The sequence below is a fragment of the Argopecten irradians genome, chromosome 4, assembly GCF_041381155.1.
Source record: "Argopecten irradians isolate NY chromosome 4, Ai_NY, whole genome shotgun sequence".
Lineage (NCBI taxonomy): Eukaryota > Metazoa > Mollusca > Bivalvia > Pectinida > Pectinidae > Argopecten > Argopecten irradians.
The window spans coordinates 46,998,046-47,018,885 of NC_091137.1; positions in this window are offsets into that span (position 1 = coordinate 46,998,046).

Sequence of the window (20,840 nt, forward strand, 5' to 3'; positions counted from 1 at the left end):
GATATTCTAACTTTAGAATCGCCTACTCGGCATTGCGATTCTGACCTCACATCAAGGTTAATCTTACGTCACGATCATTTATCCAGCGTTGAGTTCCGCAGGGAGGTGTCTTTGCGCCCTTCTCTTTCTAATTTCAGCATATCGATTTTTTTACCAACTCGGTAACCTAATATAATGGGATCGGACAACGCCCTCAATTATATTTTTTCTACCAGGTTGATACAACAACATATGACCTCAACATAAGTCAATACTTGACAAATGCATGTATATGTTATGCATGTTTTAATTTCTCATCATCTAATCCCTGTGGCGATACATCTCCAGAATATGAATCTTTAATTATATTGCGCAGAAAAATGCAAAAAATAGATACATAATGTGTATGACTTTAAAAATTTTCACCAATCATACACTCATCGGCGAGGGATTTGCGTTCAATCCTCGAAGTCAATAAAATATAACAATGTTTGAAAGCGAACACGGAGTGCACCATATGACCGGAACCAATGTCAAAAGTAACTCACATGCTTAAAATTGTCGATAACGAGGATTATTTTCATTTTACAAGTCGGTCTAGGTTATTACTCCTATGGCGACATATATAAACAAAACATATATTCAATTAATCATCAAACAATAGAAAGTGTCATGACATAGGTGTTAATTTTCAACACGGTAATTTTTTTTATATAATTAGCTCGTCAGAGTTTCTTTAAAATCAAAATATGTGCTTTAATTGGAAGAACTATTTCAACCGCACAGTCTATGTTAACCTTTATATTAGGATCCCATTCCTTAAATTTTGTGAATTGGTGCCGCACTTGTATTGCCGGTACACTTTTGAAGAAAAAAATGAAGAAAAAAAAATGAAATAATGTTTGTATCACGGAAAGACCATTAAAATATTACACGTACTTAGTTCATTTTAATTTGATTTATCAATTAAACTTGATAAATAGGTCCAAACTAGTAATTTGAAAGTGATGAATAGGTTTCTACGCACTATATCAAGTACAGTGTCGATATGAGGTAGATACAAGTTTCTCCACCTTCAATTTATTTAAACATTATGTAATTTCAACCTATATATCACATTGTAGGCTTGCACTAAATTACTAGTTTTGGCCAGTGAACCCGACCCCTCTATATGGAAGTCTCGATGCTAATCTGCAGCCATGTATAATCATGATATGTATCAATTTCTTAATTACATGTTTCGGTATAAACTGTCTTGTTTGTTTACCTAGGTTTGCTTAACCGAATGGTCAAAGCAGTGGTCAATGTGTGGTCCACTATTGTCCAAAGTGTCTAAACCCATTCTTCTGTATTCTTAACGAAGTGTTTGTCTACGATGAAATCTTAGATAAAGCTTGCGCTGCCTTCGATCGGCCTTTGGTCATCGCTTGACCAGTGTTTGACCAATGGGTGCCACCGCGGTGTGGTCAATTGTCCAAAATGACCATCACACAGCCACTGGCTAAAGGTGTTCCTTAATAGCTTTTCAAGAGGTCATAAAAATTACTTGACTATTGTCCAGTTTGGCAGAAACAGTTAATCACAAGGTTGTTTAGATCTTTCCGTGTTTCCGTGTGTCCGGTCGGCATTTCGGCCATTAGGCAGATTCAGGGAGGCTAGTGTTTTGGAGAACATTATCGTTAATTATCACTATCCGTTGACCCCCAGATCCCTTAGAGGGCTGCGATTGCGCAAGAAATGGCCTTTCTGTCCCTTGTCTACATACAAGGTTACCTTTGGCATTTTGAATTAATGTCCTAACTTAAGAATTCCTCGACATGACAAATCTAAAACTTTTGTCAAGAACAAAATATGCATGACGCGGCTTTCCTATAAATGTACAGAGATATATTGTCCTACGGCTTTTTATATTTATTCTTTTATTTCGAAATCTGAAACATCAAAATGAGAAGAAGATCTGAGACATCTTAATTATCTTTTGGTTTAATGTGTCTGATATTTGCCCATGCTTTGATCTTCTATCAATTTTACATGGATCAATTTGTTATACGTAATTAATTTATACCCCTCATAGATCGTTCTCCAGGTTTAAAATGTAGATAATTTCAAAGAAGTAAACAACAAAGTTAGACAAAATTTTCTATTATGAATTGACGGACTTGCGAAATATTTTACAAACATTTTACCGAAAATCAATACAATGTGTGAAATTTTAAAAATAGTTTGATATATATTCTATCAATCTAACAGATGGATTTTTTTCGTCCATTATGTTAATTGTAAAATAACTTAAGCTATATATTAACTGATATTATAAATGTATTGGTAATATTACTAAAATTACAAATACAATATTTACATATTTATATATGTATCAAAAATTAGGCTTTTTTGACATTTTGATTTCACAATGTACAATGACATAACCTTAGGAAATGATTTAAAAACACTAATGCACTTACGTCACCGATATGATGGATGGACGGTCAACGTACAAAATAAACGAATCAAAGAAAATATACAGTACGTTATAAAATGTTTTTAAAAACAGTTGGCACGTTCGTGCCAGCGTCCGCCGAGACACGCTTGATGTTAGGTGGTGAGTTGATGGAAGGACAAAGATTTATTAAAACCACGCGGACACTTAATCAATGGAAACAGCAAAATGGTTTTAAGCAATGATCTCCTTGACGCGTGATGCCGTGTAAAAAAACACATCCCTTTACGCCAGTGTGAGAAATGAATAGATGTCGACCCGTCACTGGCTTCAGATGACCGTTTCTCATAAACTGACTTAAATTATATCGTTATAAAGACAATATATACACATTGCGTGATAACGTTAGCGTTGCTTGTATATTTCGTTTCGTTATTTTACATTTTCAACTAAACATTTCGACAGATGATAATATAATATTGAAGAGGAGAGGATTTTTTATACAACTCTAGGCCTGGTTGTTGTCTAATTTCTGTTGTCCTATTGTTATTTGTATATTTTGTTTCATTTACTTTTCTTTTCAATTTGATTTTTGAATAATAGAGTAATAAGGTTAGAATGAATAACAGTACGGTTCTCCCCCTTTCTGGATTTGATCAACTTAAACAGTTCTCGTGATAATCTAAATTAAAGTAACATACAACTGTAAGGTTTTTTACAAGAATCGTACACAATTTATGCATTTTAAAATGAAAAATAAAAATTAATCGAGTGACTTAGTGGTAGGATACTTTCTTTTCACCAAGAAGCTCGGTGAAAATATTGGAGATTACATGATTACTCATTTTGGTTTTCTCCGGTTTTCCTCAGATTACAACATCGCGTACGCCAACGAGGGACAATTGAGTGTGAAAAAAATCCATGTAACTTATTAAACAATTTTTGTCAAGTTCGTATAAAATAAAATTCATACACATATGTATCTATTACGGTATACATGTATATGATCGATATATTTTAAGAATAGGTAATTAATAGTATAAACAATATGACCATGAGTTGTGTCCCTTGCCGGAGAGTTTATTGGCAATACATAGTATTTCACTGATATAACGGGAGTGTTGATTTATTTCCTGAACTATCTTAATCATGTTTATTACATCCTTAACGCTCATTTTTGTGGTTAAGACATAAATAACCTTCAGTATGTCCCTTGCCCGTTCGCTTTGTACATGTACATGTATATGCCCCCCAGGGACGGGCTGAAACATTATAAATGACCAGATTATATTTTATCACATATTAATTTACATGTATATGGTGCGATTTATAGTTGATCGTAGCTCTTAAATAACCTTAAAACAAGTCAGTTATTGTGAAAATTAGCATTAATGATTCATTGAATGAAAATTGAAAATGTTCTTTGAGAAAAATACACGAAGCATAATGCCTATTTGTCGTGTAATTTATAAGAATAATTTAATAAATAAAAAAAAGTATATGTAGCAATCAAACAAGACAAGACTTTATTTTCACTGAATTTATGATAATTAAATGTTGGTGTATAAGTAAATAAATTAATAAAAAAAAATGAAAAAAAAAATACAAACAAAAATGAAATACAAAAATGCCTTAAGATTAGTTAAAGCCTTGCGTTGAAGTAAAATAAAACATGAAAAATAGTATTTGCATGGCAGATGAATTAGAAGAGTTTATAGAGCTTGTAATATGAATTTCTTACCTGAATCGTCTTGTTAACAGATTCACATAGAATGAAGATATATAATATGCATGAGTATTATGACGAGTTGTTGGCAGAATTTTATTGCCATCAATCAGAAAAGGTAGACTCGGATGTAAAACTGACCAAATTTGACATTAATGGCCTCGGAAGTGTGAATCTTCATACCTTTGTCTTAAGACCAAGGTAATGACACTCCGCTGTATGTCAACGGCGTACGTTTTCACCGTTCAAATAAATGTCTTATTTCAAGACGTTTATATGTGTATATTAATAAAAGGATACAGTAAATTAAATGAAAACACTTGTGGCATAGAGTTGATTAATGAGTCCGAGGTATACATTAGGCAATGTAATTTTTTGTTGTATGTATGTATGTATATATATTTTTATTATTGTGTGAAGGAGATGCTACCGTCAAACATACATAACCAAGGTTCGGAGAGAAATTTTAGACTTCAGAAATGATTTACATTTGTGTTTCAAGTCTTAAATAAAATTATACAAGTATCAATTTAGTTTAGAATAAGTTTAGAAAAAGTATATATGAGTATGTACAATCTCGTAAAATCGTAAAATAATAGAATTATATACAGAAAAAAAAAGAAAAAAATGAAAGAAATAACAATTGAAAAAAAAGAGACATGGGAGGAAGAAACACAAACAAACAAACAAAGATCATTTGTCAATATGGTCAAAATAGTACAATATGGATTTTCCTTTACAGTGTAATACGATTTGATTGTATAAGTAAATATCACTGTAAAATGTATCTCTTAATTAAATGTGAAAACAATACGTTGTTGACAATGAGTACGGCTTAATAATGAAGGATCACAATGGTATGGTTGTGGTTTCATGATAAAACAATAACCAATGAAATTATACTATTATACATGTTAATTCAACGACGAAAAATGTGTTTTCCTTAGAAATGGCAGCGATATAGATGCAGATATATATTTGAAATTGAGACACACACATATATATATATTGAAAAAACAAAACTAAAACAAATGCAACAATTCTCAGCTGGGAAAACGTTAGAGATCAATCGCAGATTTGTTTTAGTTTTTTTTCTATTCAATCACAAGGATATTCAACATTTATTTATTGTATGTATATGTATATATAGATACTGATATCTAGGCTTTAGCGATTCATCTTTTTTGTTTGACAGTTTTTTTTTATCATTTTGAAAATGTCTAAGGACACATTACATAAAACATAAACACAGTTTCTAAGAAACAAACAAACAAACAAACAAACAAAGACATTCTTGACGATGTCTTTAATTAATTGCTTTAGAACATTATAAGGTGATAGTTAATTGTTTGTCGGATATACACTACTACATTATCGTCCATTGAATTGAACATATTAAAAGCATTCAATTTTCGAAGTTAGAGTATAAAATCTAATTTTTTTGTACTTTCCATAAAAATCTAATGCAGTTTTATGTAAATGAAAATGCAATCATTTAGTACATCCAAACTATATTAGACGGATCCATGTCGATTTAGAGGGTCTAATGGGATTGAAATATCATTCGATTATGTTTTCTTTTCTTTTGAGAAAATGAAAGCCTGCAGTGTTTATTTTGCATTCATAAAAAGGCAATATGGCATCCTTCCCCTATCGGTCACCAGCCCGCAGATGTATTGATAAATGCGTTTATGGACATGGAGCACATCTAAAGTTTTCCGGATGGCAAAGGTAATTAAATTCATATTATAGACGAAAACGAATTGAATTCAAATAATTGCCAATGAAATTAATTATTGAAAGTCCCATACCTGCAGCTAATGACATATTTGTAATTTGGAATCTCACGTAAGTCGCCCGTTTGTAAATTCAGCTTCGTTTTATAACTGTTTGAGAACAGATTCGTCAATACAAAAACAGCGTTATTTACAGCAATAAACTATGCCGAAAGTGTTTTCTCTAGAGTCGTGTACCTGTATCTTCACATAATGCTATAATGAATTACTTCACAACATTAATGTCCAGCTCATTAGTGTTCAACACATTGTCATTGATTCTTTTTCACGTATAAACTCAATGAGACATCCCATATCAGTGATGAATTTAACGACTGCAATCTAGACCCGGGGTATTTTGTTTAATGAGCACCGGTTGTCTAGCTTAATGAAGTGACTCAATATGTGTTTCTGATCTGATAAACTCCCAATGACATGCACAGTCTGAATTAGTTACTTTGGAGTAATTAAAAATCGATGGTAAAGACTGGTCAAGATAATCAAATTTTGGCTTCAACGAACTCATAACCCTCCTTCATAAAAGCATGTTTCGTCAATCATAACTAAGTATTCCCTTAAATAAGATGATCAATTTCAGTAGACAAATAGTCTTGAGGGAATCACAAGCAATTGAAATAAAAACATAAAGATATAGTTAAAGTTTTAACTTTAATCAATACCTTTGAGTATATCAATATTATCGCTAGCACTACAAGCGTTATGGTGAAGGGATGAATGCCAAATATTCCAAGAAGATCAATAAAAAGATAGGACTAATTTTGACATAACTCTGTCATAATCCTTACCGAGAAATCCACGACAAATTGCGACAATGCTTTTCTATCATGATCTATTTTTAGTAACTAGTGGCTTTGTAGTTAACCTTTTGACCGCTATATTAAATCCAAGTCTGTGTGAGCTAATAAGCTACAATTGTATTAATTTTAAACAAAAATCCACCAATCCATCCTAAATTGGTAAAAAGTACTAGCGTTAAACTAATTTTAGTAATGGTGATATTTGTAGTTCACATTTTTACTTCAGCTTTGCGCCTAGGTTTACAGAAGGTGTTTCGGCTAATCACAGTTAAGGACAATGTTCAAATCAAGATAAAATAATGTCTTGTCTTACCAACATTTACCAAATTTAACAAGATTTTGAAGAATTACCTTCATTACCTTCTTGATGATTTGAGTGAAGATATAATTTCCTTCTTCGTAGCAAATGAGAAATGAAAATCTCACTAATTAAGAGATTAAGCTAATTACCTTTTGAACAACCGGGCACCGGAAACCACAATTTAAAAAAATCTATTTTTAGTCACAGTGGCCTTAAATTTAAATCGAAGTTGTGTAACTCATAAGTAGAGTACCAATAAGAACTGTGAAAAACATATATCTATACTCAAGTTATCGTCTGAAAATCATCATCTGAGACCAACCGACAAACAGATAGTTAGATGGAGACCATTCGTTGACAAGTCTTTTCGATAAGGTTCTCATGAAATTAGCTAAAACACAAATTAGTCAACCCCTAAAATAAAAGTACTTGTGATTGAAAAATCACCAAAAAAGTATCACTGATATATTAGAGAGAGAACATATATTTTGCTTTAAAACGGCAGTTTATCCTTATATTTTTCATATTTTAAATACAATGTTATTGATGTTTTCTTAAATACTTAAGGATGTTTGGTGCTTATCTCATACACCCATCGTGCATTTGTTCATCGTTTATCAAACGTTAAATAACGAAATTATATTTTCTTTTAATTTTTCAAAAAATCTTGACCAGTGACATGTGGAAGTGTATCACCCTCGATGATCCTTTTCATGTATTGCGAAGTAGGCATAAGTATGCTCCTCAAAAATTCAATATTTGATTTGAGTGAATGACATAAAATATCATTACTGTAATTAATTTGTTTATTCGTTATTTGTTTTTTAAACTCATAACTAAGCATAATTTTAGAATTTTTTAATAGCAAAATTGGAGATAAACCGTGATATTTGCTTGCGTTTATTTTTACATCTTCCATATGAACAAAGGGTAAACATCAGAAGAAGTACTAAAATAACTTGAGTCCTGTATCATGTATTAGTACTTGTCATGCATTGTAATTAAATGCAGAGATGTATGTTCTCATAGAGAGAACTAATAAGAGCAATGCCCCACCCGGATTAAATACCATAAAAGTTCGCTAACAAAAGGATGTTCAAACAACGTAGGCAGACGATGGTTCTCCACATCTTATTATGTATTTATGACCTGCACCCAGTGTCGCCATCTAGTGGAGAATTGGATTTATGTTTTGTCCATGTAATGATTTATGAAAACATATTTTAAAAGCAGTACCCGTTCACCCGATTGGTATAGGTCCAGTATCGTGTCGAAAAGATCAAATGTATTGGATGCAGGCTGTCAACCAGTCCTTTGATGTAATGTGATGTATTTAAAGGTAGCACACAACGAGTGTTAGCATTTATGCATTTATTCATGGAATTACATTATGAGAAAAAAACAGTTATACCCTGACCCAGTAACGTTTCCAACATTAAGTTGATGATTACGTATTTCATTGTTCTTAGGACACTTTGATGTCTGATTTGTCGTGCAGGAATAACATGAAGCATGCAAGACTAAGCACATATTGACAATGGTTATTCTGAAAACGATTTCTCGATTATTTATGCTCTTATATGCATCAGAAATCAAACGAATTTGTTTTAAATTAACGCATTAAATTTTGAGGAAAAAAAACCAACAACTACATATACTATTGGGAATTGGAGAAATATTGTTATTCATAAGGTCTCATGTCCTTCGTTGATTCACATTTTTAACATGCGACAAAAGAAAAAAAATGAATCGAATATACTGATAATATCTACCCCAAAGTCACTACAGAAAGGCTGTGGGAAAAGTCTGAACGACAGAAATATTCAGAAAATAACCCCAATATAATTTTGCCTGCAATCTGTATTTACTAAGGATTTAACAAACACAAGAACACTTAACAAATTGAAAACCAAAAAGGGTTTTTGTTTTCAAAACAAATAGCTCAGAACCAACCCTCAACACCGTGGGTGTTGTTATGGGTGTAAACTAATTCAACTTCAAATAAACTATACACTTTACGGGTTTGCTTCCGAAAATTCTTTCCCTACGATGTCCATATATTTAAAAAAAGACCATATCTGATAAAACCATTGTTGTTAAGAAAAGTTGACCTTAATATGTAATTTCCATAGATAGTTATTATCGTGTAGCTGTAGTTAAGATATTAAATTTAGTAATTACTATCATGTTTATGTTTGCTCATGAAATCCTTAAATGGTTTTGTTTCTCTGCGTTTATCGTTTATTATGCAATTCAAACTCGTAATAGAAAAATGGAAAAATATATTTGCAGATGACTTAAGATCATGAAAATCAAAAAAATATGTGGCAATGTGATACAACTGTCTTAAAGAACACAGTTTGTCACTAAAATTATAGTGTTAGTGACTTCATAAGTTCTTTTTGTATCATTACAATACATAAATTTGTTGTGTATTCGTAGATCTATACATTTTTTTATTGGAGCTTTGTTTGACATATGAAATAATATATTCTTCGAAAAACGTTGTCGTCTACAAAGTATTTAATATATCGTTATTTTATTTTTTAAAAACATGACAATAACCTGTAAGATCGTATTGCATAATCATGATGCCAAGTTTGCAATAATCCCTTATTTTCATAATAATAATTTGATGGTATTTTTTCCTACGTTGTTTCTCAAAATGTTTTTACAACGCTAAGCAAGGATAAACTTTTATTTCACTTTCTTTAATACGTAGAGTTGCATTTTCAGGTAGTAGACGGATGTATTGTAATTTGGATTTGAAAAATACGCCAGGAAAACCAAAGTTATTAATGACACCTTTTTAATTTCCATGTACTTTTACAGTAGCAGTGTTGGTGGTACATATATTTTCTGCATGGCAAACTGGATAATTGTGTCAAAACAAGGGTTAATGTACATAAAGCTGATTGTTAATATTTCATTCAGGAAATAAACATCAACAAAAAGTTACGTCCTACTAATTTACTAATTAATTTTGACTTTAATACGTTTTAACATTAGTATCAGTGCCATGCCAAGAAAAACACATGCTTATCACTACAAGTTATGATATAAATTCCACACTATGATTTTCTGCCCACCACCATTTTTCTTGTAAATAGATTACGTTGTTTTTAAAACCTATTATTCTATTTCAAGAAACTATGGCGCCTATGTTTAAAAGTTAAAACAAAACACAAAGAACGTTGAGAGTGGCATTCCTTTATATAAAGTGCACAATGTCTTTAGAAAACACTATTTGATTTATGCATAGTGGAATTCCATGAATTCCAAATGTTATCACTAAATGATAATAGTTGCATCATCTTGATATCATAAGACATCAGTTTTATAAAATACAAAATTCTTCATAAAAATTTTTTTTGAGAAGATGACGGAAAAGCGTTTTAACTTTCAATGCTTTGTTCTTTTTAGTGTATTTTTTTACGAAACGCATATCTAAAGATTCCAAGAACATACGCACTTTTTGTCGTTTTTACGTTTGATGATGTGATCGAAATATAAATATAATAACAAACATAAGATAACGAATCAAAGGATGACATTATTTTGAATTATTGCTAAGAAAAGCTAAGTTTCTTTTAATTATAACAAACATTGCATTCTTAGTGATAGATATTGCATTCTTCTTTATATTCAAGAAAACAAATGATAAATGTCAGGAAGCATATTATAAGCAGCAGATATCTTGTTTTATTTTCTTTCTTTTTTTAATTTTTGAGCCAGGTACACGTACGTACTAAATGAACGGAAATAGTTTAATTTGCACGATATTTACCTATATATCTATCTTTGATCGGAAAGAATTACTTTATAAATGTATTTCAACGGCGTTCTGTTTATCATCACGTCAAACTATTGATGTAAGTGCAGTTTAGAGTGGGGGTAGACTAAAATTGAACAGATGTTAATGTAAAATGGATCTTTCTAGACTCATTAAGTCGACATAAGTTGAAAGGCTTAGAACAAGGAATCGACATTCGCTAACTTGACGGGAATAAATGAGAAAATGTCATTTGTACGGGAAGAGCATTAATACATTATACTAACAATATACCATCAGTACACTTACCTTAAACCTTAACATGCGTACGCCTCTTAATGTTTGCACGTACATGCACGTGTGTTTCATAATAATTATATACTTCACACATATAAGGTTATGATCTATATTGCAATAACTCTTATTCCACTTTTTCAAATGAGTACGTATCCCTCAAGTGTAACATACTAATATTCTATTGCTTCCATTTTACCTCCTTTCGACAAATACGCGACTCTAACGTACTTTGTACTTTTAAAATGCATTTAATACAGTATTCATGAAGCCAATATGTATTTTTCCTGACCGGAAGCAAAGTGTAGAAAAAATATGAAATATTATTAATATTTCATCAACACCTTTGTTAATAAATTGAGAGTAATCTACTGTTTTTACTTGTTAATTATTTTTTATTGACATCTATAGTGAATACAAATACAATTAATCCTAATTGCAGACTTTAAACATTTATGATAATCTCGAATCATTTCAATCGATAAACTTAAAATCCATCACCTTAAAAACGTATTTTGTTCTATTTTCACATCACATATGTTTAGATCTGACTTTAAATTTGCATATGCAAAAGGCATATTTATCAAACCATAAATGATTAATGCATTTTTTGTATCGGTCATGCCCTAGCATGAAATAATTGTTTTCTATTTCAAAGATAAAATATGATAAATAGGAAATGTCAACCGATGAAAAATGTTTGATAGTAGAAAATATTGTTAGCCATACCAGGAACATGGAATGTCAAATAAAACCCCTTTCCATTTTTGTCATAAATGGCTATTTAAAGGAATTTACATTTAGTTTCAGAGGCATAAAAATGGTGGAAATTTACAAACCTATTGTTGTTAGTCCCCTTCGTTCACACTGTACAACATATTTCATAAATGAGATATGGTTTTATAATGTATTCATGTTTAATCTGATACGGATAATAGCGTGCGACCAATGCAAACACATAGCCTGGCTATCGCTCCGCCCTCAAGTTCTGTAGACATCAAATTTGTTATGTAAAATGAATATAAATCTGACAGTAATGTATTTATAATCTTCAAACAAGGTTCATTACACTACAGGCAAACACACACAATGTATTAAAACCCTGTCAGTAATGTGTTGAAACTGTGATTTGATAGCACTACAGAATGGTATTAGTTTCTCCTGACGGGCAAAAGGTTACAACCAATATCCGCTAATATTACTTCACACTTTATAATTGTATTATTTATGAGATAAACCCTAATAACAGCGAATCCTAGTTTATTTAGAGCATACCGATACTTTTTTTCCAAACATTTTTTCCATTTCAGTTGCTTAGTCTGATGATAGTAGAGTATAAATTGGCCAATAGGTCAAACCTATCTATACCCCTCCTTGTAGAAAATGAACAATTATTTACATCAAAATGAATGCTATACACGAGGAAAACAAACAATACTATTTGTATTACTTATCCTATTATTTATCATAAGACTTTATATTGTATATACCGATAAATTATGAGAATATATTCAGGTATATATGCTATAAAATCTTTAATAAAAGTTTATCTCATATGAAATTTAATTAAACATGTCTAGTAATGGTTTCGTTTGTTATTTTTAGCGCAACAAGATTCAATAGGTGAAAACTCAAAATGGTGAGACGAGTTCCGTAAACTTTTATGTGATATTAAAAGAAATTCAGAATACTTTTTATCACACCCCTTCAACAAAGCCCACATTTGAAAGAACTCAACTGTCAAAATTTCTTGCAGAAAATTCAGATGAGCCATTGTTCTATATGTCATCCTCAAATGCTAAGATCACGTTAATGATGTTTACGTCAGAGTTTGGTATAATGACGTCAGAATTCATTTCCCGCGAAGTAAAATTCAAAAAAGTTCCAGCTCATATATAACTGATGATGTTTGCAAACTAACCACAAGATATTAGGCATCAGGCGGATCATATGATATTTGAATTTATTCTATCATCTCAACAGCTCATATAATAAATGTACATGTCATCGTTTAACGATGTTTTTACTTCGAAATGTCATACATACTATTGTGTATGACCACTTTTAATCGTAGAAATCAGTAATACAGTATCTATACTTCATTATCTTTGAGAAAATTTGTTATTATTATTGTTGTATTTTATATTAATTATATTTCATTAATGCATCGTGATACATTTATATAATTATCGTCATTCAGAAACTGAACATTTATATGAATATATGTGATAATATGTGAATACCAGGTTCATATTCCATTATTATACGTGAATACCCCCAGCAAAGGTCATTCCATATTATCTGCAATGTATCTTGTGACATATGATTTTCTTTTATCTGATATGACATAGCTTCTTTGAATTTCATGAATTACTGTTAAGAAGATAAATATGGATATTATGATATAATAATGATTAAAGGGCGCCAATCTAAATATGTGATGTCAAGTGAATACGCGCGTCAAAAGGTAAGATGCAGACTGTGCTATCTATAATAATGTTTTCTTTGTGGACAATGTGTCGCCAACAAATTCACAATTGTAAATTGTATTATCAAAGAAAAAAGCCTACAATTTCAGCAGATGCACATTTTCCAAAATTCTTCATCAAATATATATATCAACCACGTGCACTTTCTACATGCCTAACAATTTAGAAGAAATCCATTCATAATTCATGTGTCAGAGTTCGTCTGCTTTTTGGCATTTTTTAATAGAGTTTCTCGCTTTAATTAATCAATGAATCTTAGACTCTTTTAAGAGTCTTTTTAAAACAAAATAAATTTTGTTTACAAACTTATGTGATAATTCGCTGCGCGGATTCACATAGTTTGCAAACATCTTAACCCCGATGAAATTAAAAAAAAGAAATAGTGGCACCAATGCTTAATTAACGCAAAACCCAATTTCAATTTGAATTTAAAACGGGTTTTCGGAAGATACGATAACCATACTATTCCGAGTGTACATTTATTGATCATTTTTACCAGTTTTGGCATTGTTTCTCATACATCTTATTTTTTGCGACCATGCTTCTGTTTTTGGTGCATTTTAAGTTATAGAATATCTTCCCACCACTAGAAAAGATTATCATTCTTTTAAGTTAACACCTCACATAATCTGCATGCATTACAATTACCATTAAAATTACCTTCCCATGATACATGCACATATAAATAACATCGTACTCATTATGAAACAATTAAATGCATAAATGTATATTTTGCATGAGCATATTTGATATATATGATCATTTAGACTGCATTATGTTGCTGATTACGATGTAAATAAGATGTTAAACATCTTTTAATTAATACTTAAAATTAACATATTCATATCAAATTTGAAAACATCACAGTTAATACAATTGCAGTGAATAAACATGCTGATGCAAGATTAAATAATGATGTTTTTTCCTCATATCTAGGTTTCCATGATGCGCAAAAATGATAATTCGTAGATAGTCATCTCGACGACAAAATGAAATTAATACTATCAACTGCCACAGAGGCATATGATTTATATCAAAAAAGTATCTACACCCAATTTGACTTACATGCCCGCACGAACTACTGTATCGCCACATGAGGCATTGCCACTACAAATGATTAAGTTGTTATAAGCGGATTTAACTCATCTTATTTCATTGAAGAAAATTATTACATATTTGCCTTATCTTTTCTCCACATATGAAATACTGTGATGTGATTTATTTGATACTTCTGTAACTCGACTCTATCTAGATTAGTTTTAGCCAGTCTTTAAAACAAAGAAGATCTTGTATGTGTCCCATCAGATAATGCTGTGTTTGTTTCACAACCTCTTCAGAATTCTAATGGATTTTGGATGGGAAAAAATTGGCACTTCAGATTGTACACAATAGCAGAACTTTAGAAACGCTATTATAATTTGCTATGGACTGAGTTGAAAAAATTGATATCCCTTTAACATACGTAATGAGTTTTGTCATTTTACATTATAAAGTGACCTTGGACGATATGCGATATCCTTTAAAAAACAACATGAGTAATATAAAATGTCATTACATGTACAGGGATGTTAAATGGTATAGTTCGTATGTACATAATACAGAGTTATCCCCCTTGTAGGTTGGCCTTGTTTGTGACGTGACGTAATGTGGTTCTGATGGTAAGACCATACTTCCCAGAGAAAACGACGTAAGTTCCGCTCAAAAAATAATTACGTCACTATGGGCAATGCACCTTTCCGCCACTGTGGTTGTTCTGTTATGCAAAAAGAAAGAAATCGGTCTAGATATTCAATAATTACACTATGAATGTATCCTTTTGATGCTTTAGAACAATAACGAGTCATGTATTTTGTTGTTTTCTCTTTCCGCTTCTTCATTTTTATACAGTATAACACGGTTATAATGGACCCCTAATAACCACTTCGTTATATAACAAGTTCGTTATCCACTCAATGCAAGCATCGTATATATGAACTTTGACAGGGAATGAAAAGTTCTTCGTTAAAACGACGAACTTGTTGTAAGTATATTCGTAATAAACGTGTTTCACTTTATAAGTCGCATGAAGCAATTGAAGTTATATATACTTCTCTATTCAAATTTTCAGTAACATAAACTCACTATTTCATCCTGTACCAGGGTGCAAATATGTAAACATTAATTAACACGATATTATATTCAGGACAATAGAATTATTTAGTCAAAAAAGAAAACAAATAAATCCCAAAAAGAGTTTGATATGGACAGCGAAAATTAGTTGCCACGATAAATAGGTCGGTTTGCAGTATGTGAAGTTTTTACCTATTGTATATAGAAAACAAAACTGTTAAAGTACAGCGAATACATCAATTTACCTCTGATAACGATCTACAATAAAATCAATATATAAATATATCATAAGGTCAAAACAGAAACTCTAATTATTGATTAGACTTTGACACGAAACATCTACACTGTAGATAATAGCAGTGGGAAATAAAAATACATACTGGAATGGCGTACTGGCATAACGAAATTTTTATGTACTGAGTTACGTCATTTCTTAGGATAGATGACAGTCTATCCTGATCATCGCCAAGGGGTATGGATGGTATTGTTGTAGAAAGATAATTTCAATGTTCAAATTTTAGTAACATGTTTGTTCACATATAATGTCTTGTAAATATTACGTTGTAACAAAGGTTACGAAATATGGATGATAATCACTGGAACGATTTCATCTCACACCATTTCAGGTGATAAACGTTTGAAAACTTAGATGGAAACACCATAGATGTATAGATGGATCAGTTCTGGTCAACAAATCAAGGCTGGTTACCCATGACAGACTAGGTTAAGATGTTCATCCAAACGGAGCTACAAAAAGCTAATAGTATATTGGTCCATATCCCATTCGAATTACTTTCTACTATTTCGAGGTGTCCGAAGACTCCATTCGAAATATCATGGGATTAGACAGATTAATGGTGATGTTATATGCAGGATTGGTTCTTTTTTGCATTCAGATAGTCTATATCGGTGCACTACTTGGTCAGAAAGATAACCTAGAAGCCTGTTCACAAGAAATTGATTTCGCTATACAATTCATCAGGGTAAATAATTAAGTTAATCTGTTCCTCGAATTGGTCTAGACAATCGGTCTTTCAATCGGAATAACATATAAAGTACCAGTGGAAATTATTTTGGACAGGGGTCACGTAAGCTCCAGTTACACTTATACTGTACATTTAAGCTTAGTAAGAGTTCATATTTAATAACTTAAACAGTGATTAGGCTGGACAAATATCTATGAATAGTATTACACGGTGGCATGGATTTATATAAGATAGTATTAGAAGTATTTGGTAACAAATGGTATTTTTTATTAAACTTGAAACCTTTTTTTATTTCTATCTTTTGCTGTAGTTGCAAACTGACCCATCTATGAGAAAAATTGTATGAATGGAATTTTGATATAAAATGACTAAATACGAATAATTATTGGTATATCATTTATTGTCAAAACAATATCCATTCATTAAACCTCGTTTATCCCGTTAGCTGAGAAATGCATAATCCATATCAAGGTACAACAAATTGTTGTTGATTCATTGACATAATTACGCAATGGGACGCAATTCACGTTTGAATTACTGAATATCAAATCATTTTCGCGGGTTATAATCTTCGCGATATTAACTTGACCTGCAGTTCTAGAACATTTAATACTTACGGATTAAATGAAACTCGCGATATGGTAATAATACATCAGATTCAGCAATACATATTTTTTTCCGATATTTTATTTTCGCGACCTCAATAAAACCCTGCAAAATCGCGAAAATATTTTTTCTGCGAAATTGAACGACTATACGATATCAGTTAATCAACTGTGATGATGGAGCAGACACAATTATATAGAATGATGAACAAAGCGACATCATAACCTTAGCACACATTATGCACCTGTTTATGTAACCATTGTATTTGGGAGAGCAACCTAGCCAATCAAAGAATAGATGGTTAATTGAATGGAAAAACGGCGGGAGTGGTATATGGTCATTTATTTACTTCGTAATACACATGAATCAAGCAGTCATCATATGCATAATTAAATATTAAAATATATTAAACATAACGATAGATTTGTTTACAATTACAGAGGTTATTGTTACATATATCTTCTGTTTCGAACTCGATGATGGATGATTTGACTTTATTAAGATTATTTGTTGGTTTCGATGGATGTAATATAGCTCATATGTGCGTTTAAACTACTGTTTATTATATCTGTACGTGATTCTAAAACAATATTTTAATTCACACTGTCTTATACCTAATTTTCAGTAATTTCGAATTAATTCCCAGCCACTATCATTCTTAAATTATTTCCATGTTCAACCGGTTGAATGTACTTCCACATATGATGAAATCATCGTCCATTCATCAGTCATCATCTGTGTCAAAATAATTGTTGAAATGCAATCATCGGTCATGCAAATATTAAAGATATTAATAATTAATAATTATATGAGTGGTGCATATCAAAATAATATAAACATTTATATTTTGCCGGGTGAATCTGTCACATGATGACACATACTAGCCTTCATTGTAGCGCCATACAGATGGCATTGAATGAGAAACAAATTGATCCATTTCTCTCTTCTATTTTTTTTTTGCATTTTTATTGTATAGGACCTCTTTTATTGTCGTTTTACCGTCCTCATAAAACCCATATGTTCAAATACAGCTTTCAAACATAATATAATTTATTTATTGTCTAATAACTTTACGTTGCATGAGGCAAAATATTAATCATTTAATGGACATGGGAGAAACCTTAGTTTAGTTGTCATTGAGGACATTGGACAAACACTTCATACAGGTAAGCAGATTTCGACTTTATTCTTGATTATGATGTTAAAATGAGTTCTGTTCAAAAAGATAAGTTAGCATTTACAAATCGACTGAGAAATTTTGTGCATGTATTTGAAAAAAACCATATTGATTATAATTTGAAGTGTTATTATAATTTTAATAATACATGTCTGAATTGTCGTTACATGGCAATACTCGAATTAAAAGACTTGTAATGATAATTATTGTACAAATTGACCAACATATCACGTATATTTATTTTGAATTCACTGCAATGTAAATGCTAATACAGATAGCATGCTAGGTTTTAAAGGAATAACAATAGTTTTATGAAGGTATAGTTTTTTATACACAGCATTAATTTGATATGTTATAATGTTTATGGAATTGGACTAGTGTAATTCATTTTTTTATTATTCACATATTTGCTTGCAGGAATTCACAATGTTTGTGTTTATGATAATTATATATCAGTTATATGCTCATTATAACCGTACAGTTCTTTATCAGAAATAGATTTTGATCTCGATTTTTCTATTGCAGGATTTAACGTGTCGATCTAATACAAGATCTGTTGTGAAAATTAGAATGTAATATAGTGATGTCACAGTCCAGTGAGGTCCAAGTACGGTACAGACGTGTCCCTACCATCAAAGTAAGTACGAAAGCCGGTGTTATTATAATAGTGATTAATGTAAATCGACAGAAAAATGCCTAGCGTACAACTACCCACTGTCTCCGGAAACCCGGCCATTCATGGTGTATAGAAAAAAACCCACTTGCATATCAAATTTGAAGGCATTTTTCTCACTTTCCTTCTCCGTGTTTATTCGTGTATATCGATAACAAAGATGGTGGAAACGTGAACAAAGATACAATCTGCGGTTATGCAGGTGTTGAAAATGTTCCGTTGTCACGCCTGGTTGACCAAAAGGCTAGTGTCTATTCTAGTTTCACTGGTCCGTGAAAACGGTGAAATAAAAACACAGTGCAAATATATCGTTACAAGACATAAAAATATGATTTATATTCCCAGTTTTGACGGGTTAACCGGCGGATATGTGATCCAATTTAAATACTCTTTTTCTTATCGAACCCTTTTACTAAGTAAACACGTATAGGATGACTATACAGTATTTCTTTGCTAAAGGTTTATCCTTAATATAAAATGAATAAAATAAAACTAATGTCATTTGAAATTGAAGATGGATTGTTCGACCAAAGCTTTCGATCAGATAGTCAAGATTGAATTTTATCACTACATGCTTAATCAAGAGATAGACCTTATTACGGGTTGATTTATATTCTTCTTGAATCCGGATACTAAGGCCACGTTCGACTCAACATTTAGATGATAGTAAAATCCTCATTTATTTTCCTACTCAGCCTGATGGTAAACTAACCCGGAGACATCCAGACCCTTACTCAATAAAGCAGATCAAGCCCAGGAGTTCGAAGAGATCAAACTCCAGAAGAAAATAAATAATATATGTCTTATTAATAGATACGCATGGAAATCTGTAAAAGCACAGCTCCAGTGTGTATTCCAACAAAGTCCTCTAATTCCTGAAAAATTCAAATTGAGGTATCTCCAGTGAACTTTCGTTCAATAGCACGGAACACAGATAAGAGCAAACAACATTTATCAGCGACTGTGAAGGAATTCCGGACTGTTCGGATATCCTTCTAGAATCCCTTAATTACAAAATATCGTTTGCCAGAATAAGTGATAGAAATTTGATAAAAACAGTATAGAGTTAGCTACTAGAAACACAGAGAAAAGTATAGGTCAAATTCCCCCGAACGTTACCCTCGGATTTATTTATTTATAGATTATTTCTCGATTTTATAATCTGTATTTGTCGGAATCATTTAGCGGGCATTTGTAAATGGTCCGATGATAGTGATCATTATGAATGCAATTTGAATATTCCGCACCAAAATGCCATGCATCAGTCTAAATCCGTCTATAACTGTGTTATTGTTTCAAAGGCTGTAGTTATTATTTGTTCGATGAATCACCTTATCAACAAATAATAAATGGTGGATCACATTACTTCCATTCAATATGGTAAAAACCATTAGCTGACAAGCAACCCAGTTCAATTATTACGATGTGTATATTTGATAATGGAGATGAACATAATTTTTTCTGTGTTGTGTTCTAAATCAGATTTATAAAATGAGTTATTTCAAATTTCAATTTTCAGTTTTATAATCTTCTACATGGAGGTAGATGAAACTATTTTAATTGGATAGATAGAACGTCAATGAATGCAACTTCATATTGTTTATTGGAAAAATACAATTCACACAGCTTATAATTTCCGGGCATATTTTTAGAGTTTCACTCTGTCAGCAATATGTTTCCTTCATTTATACTGAACCT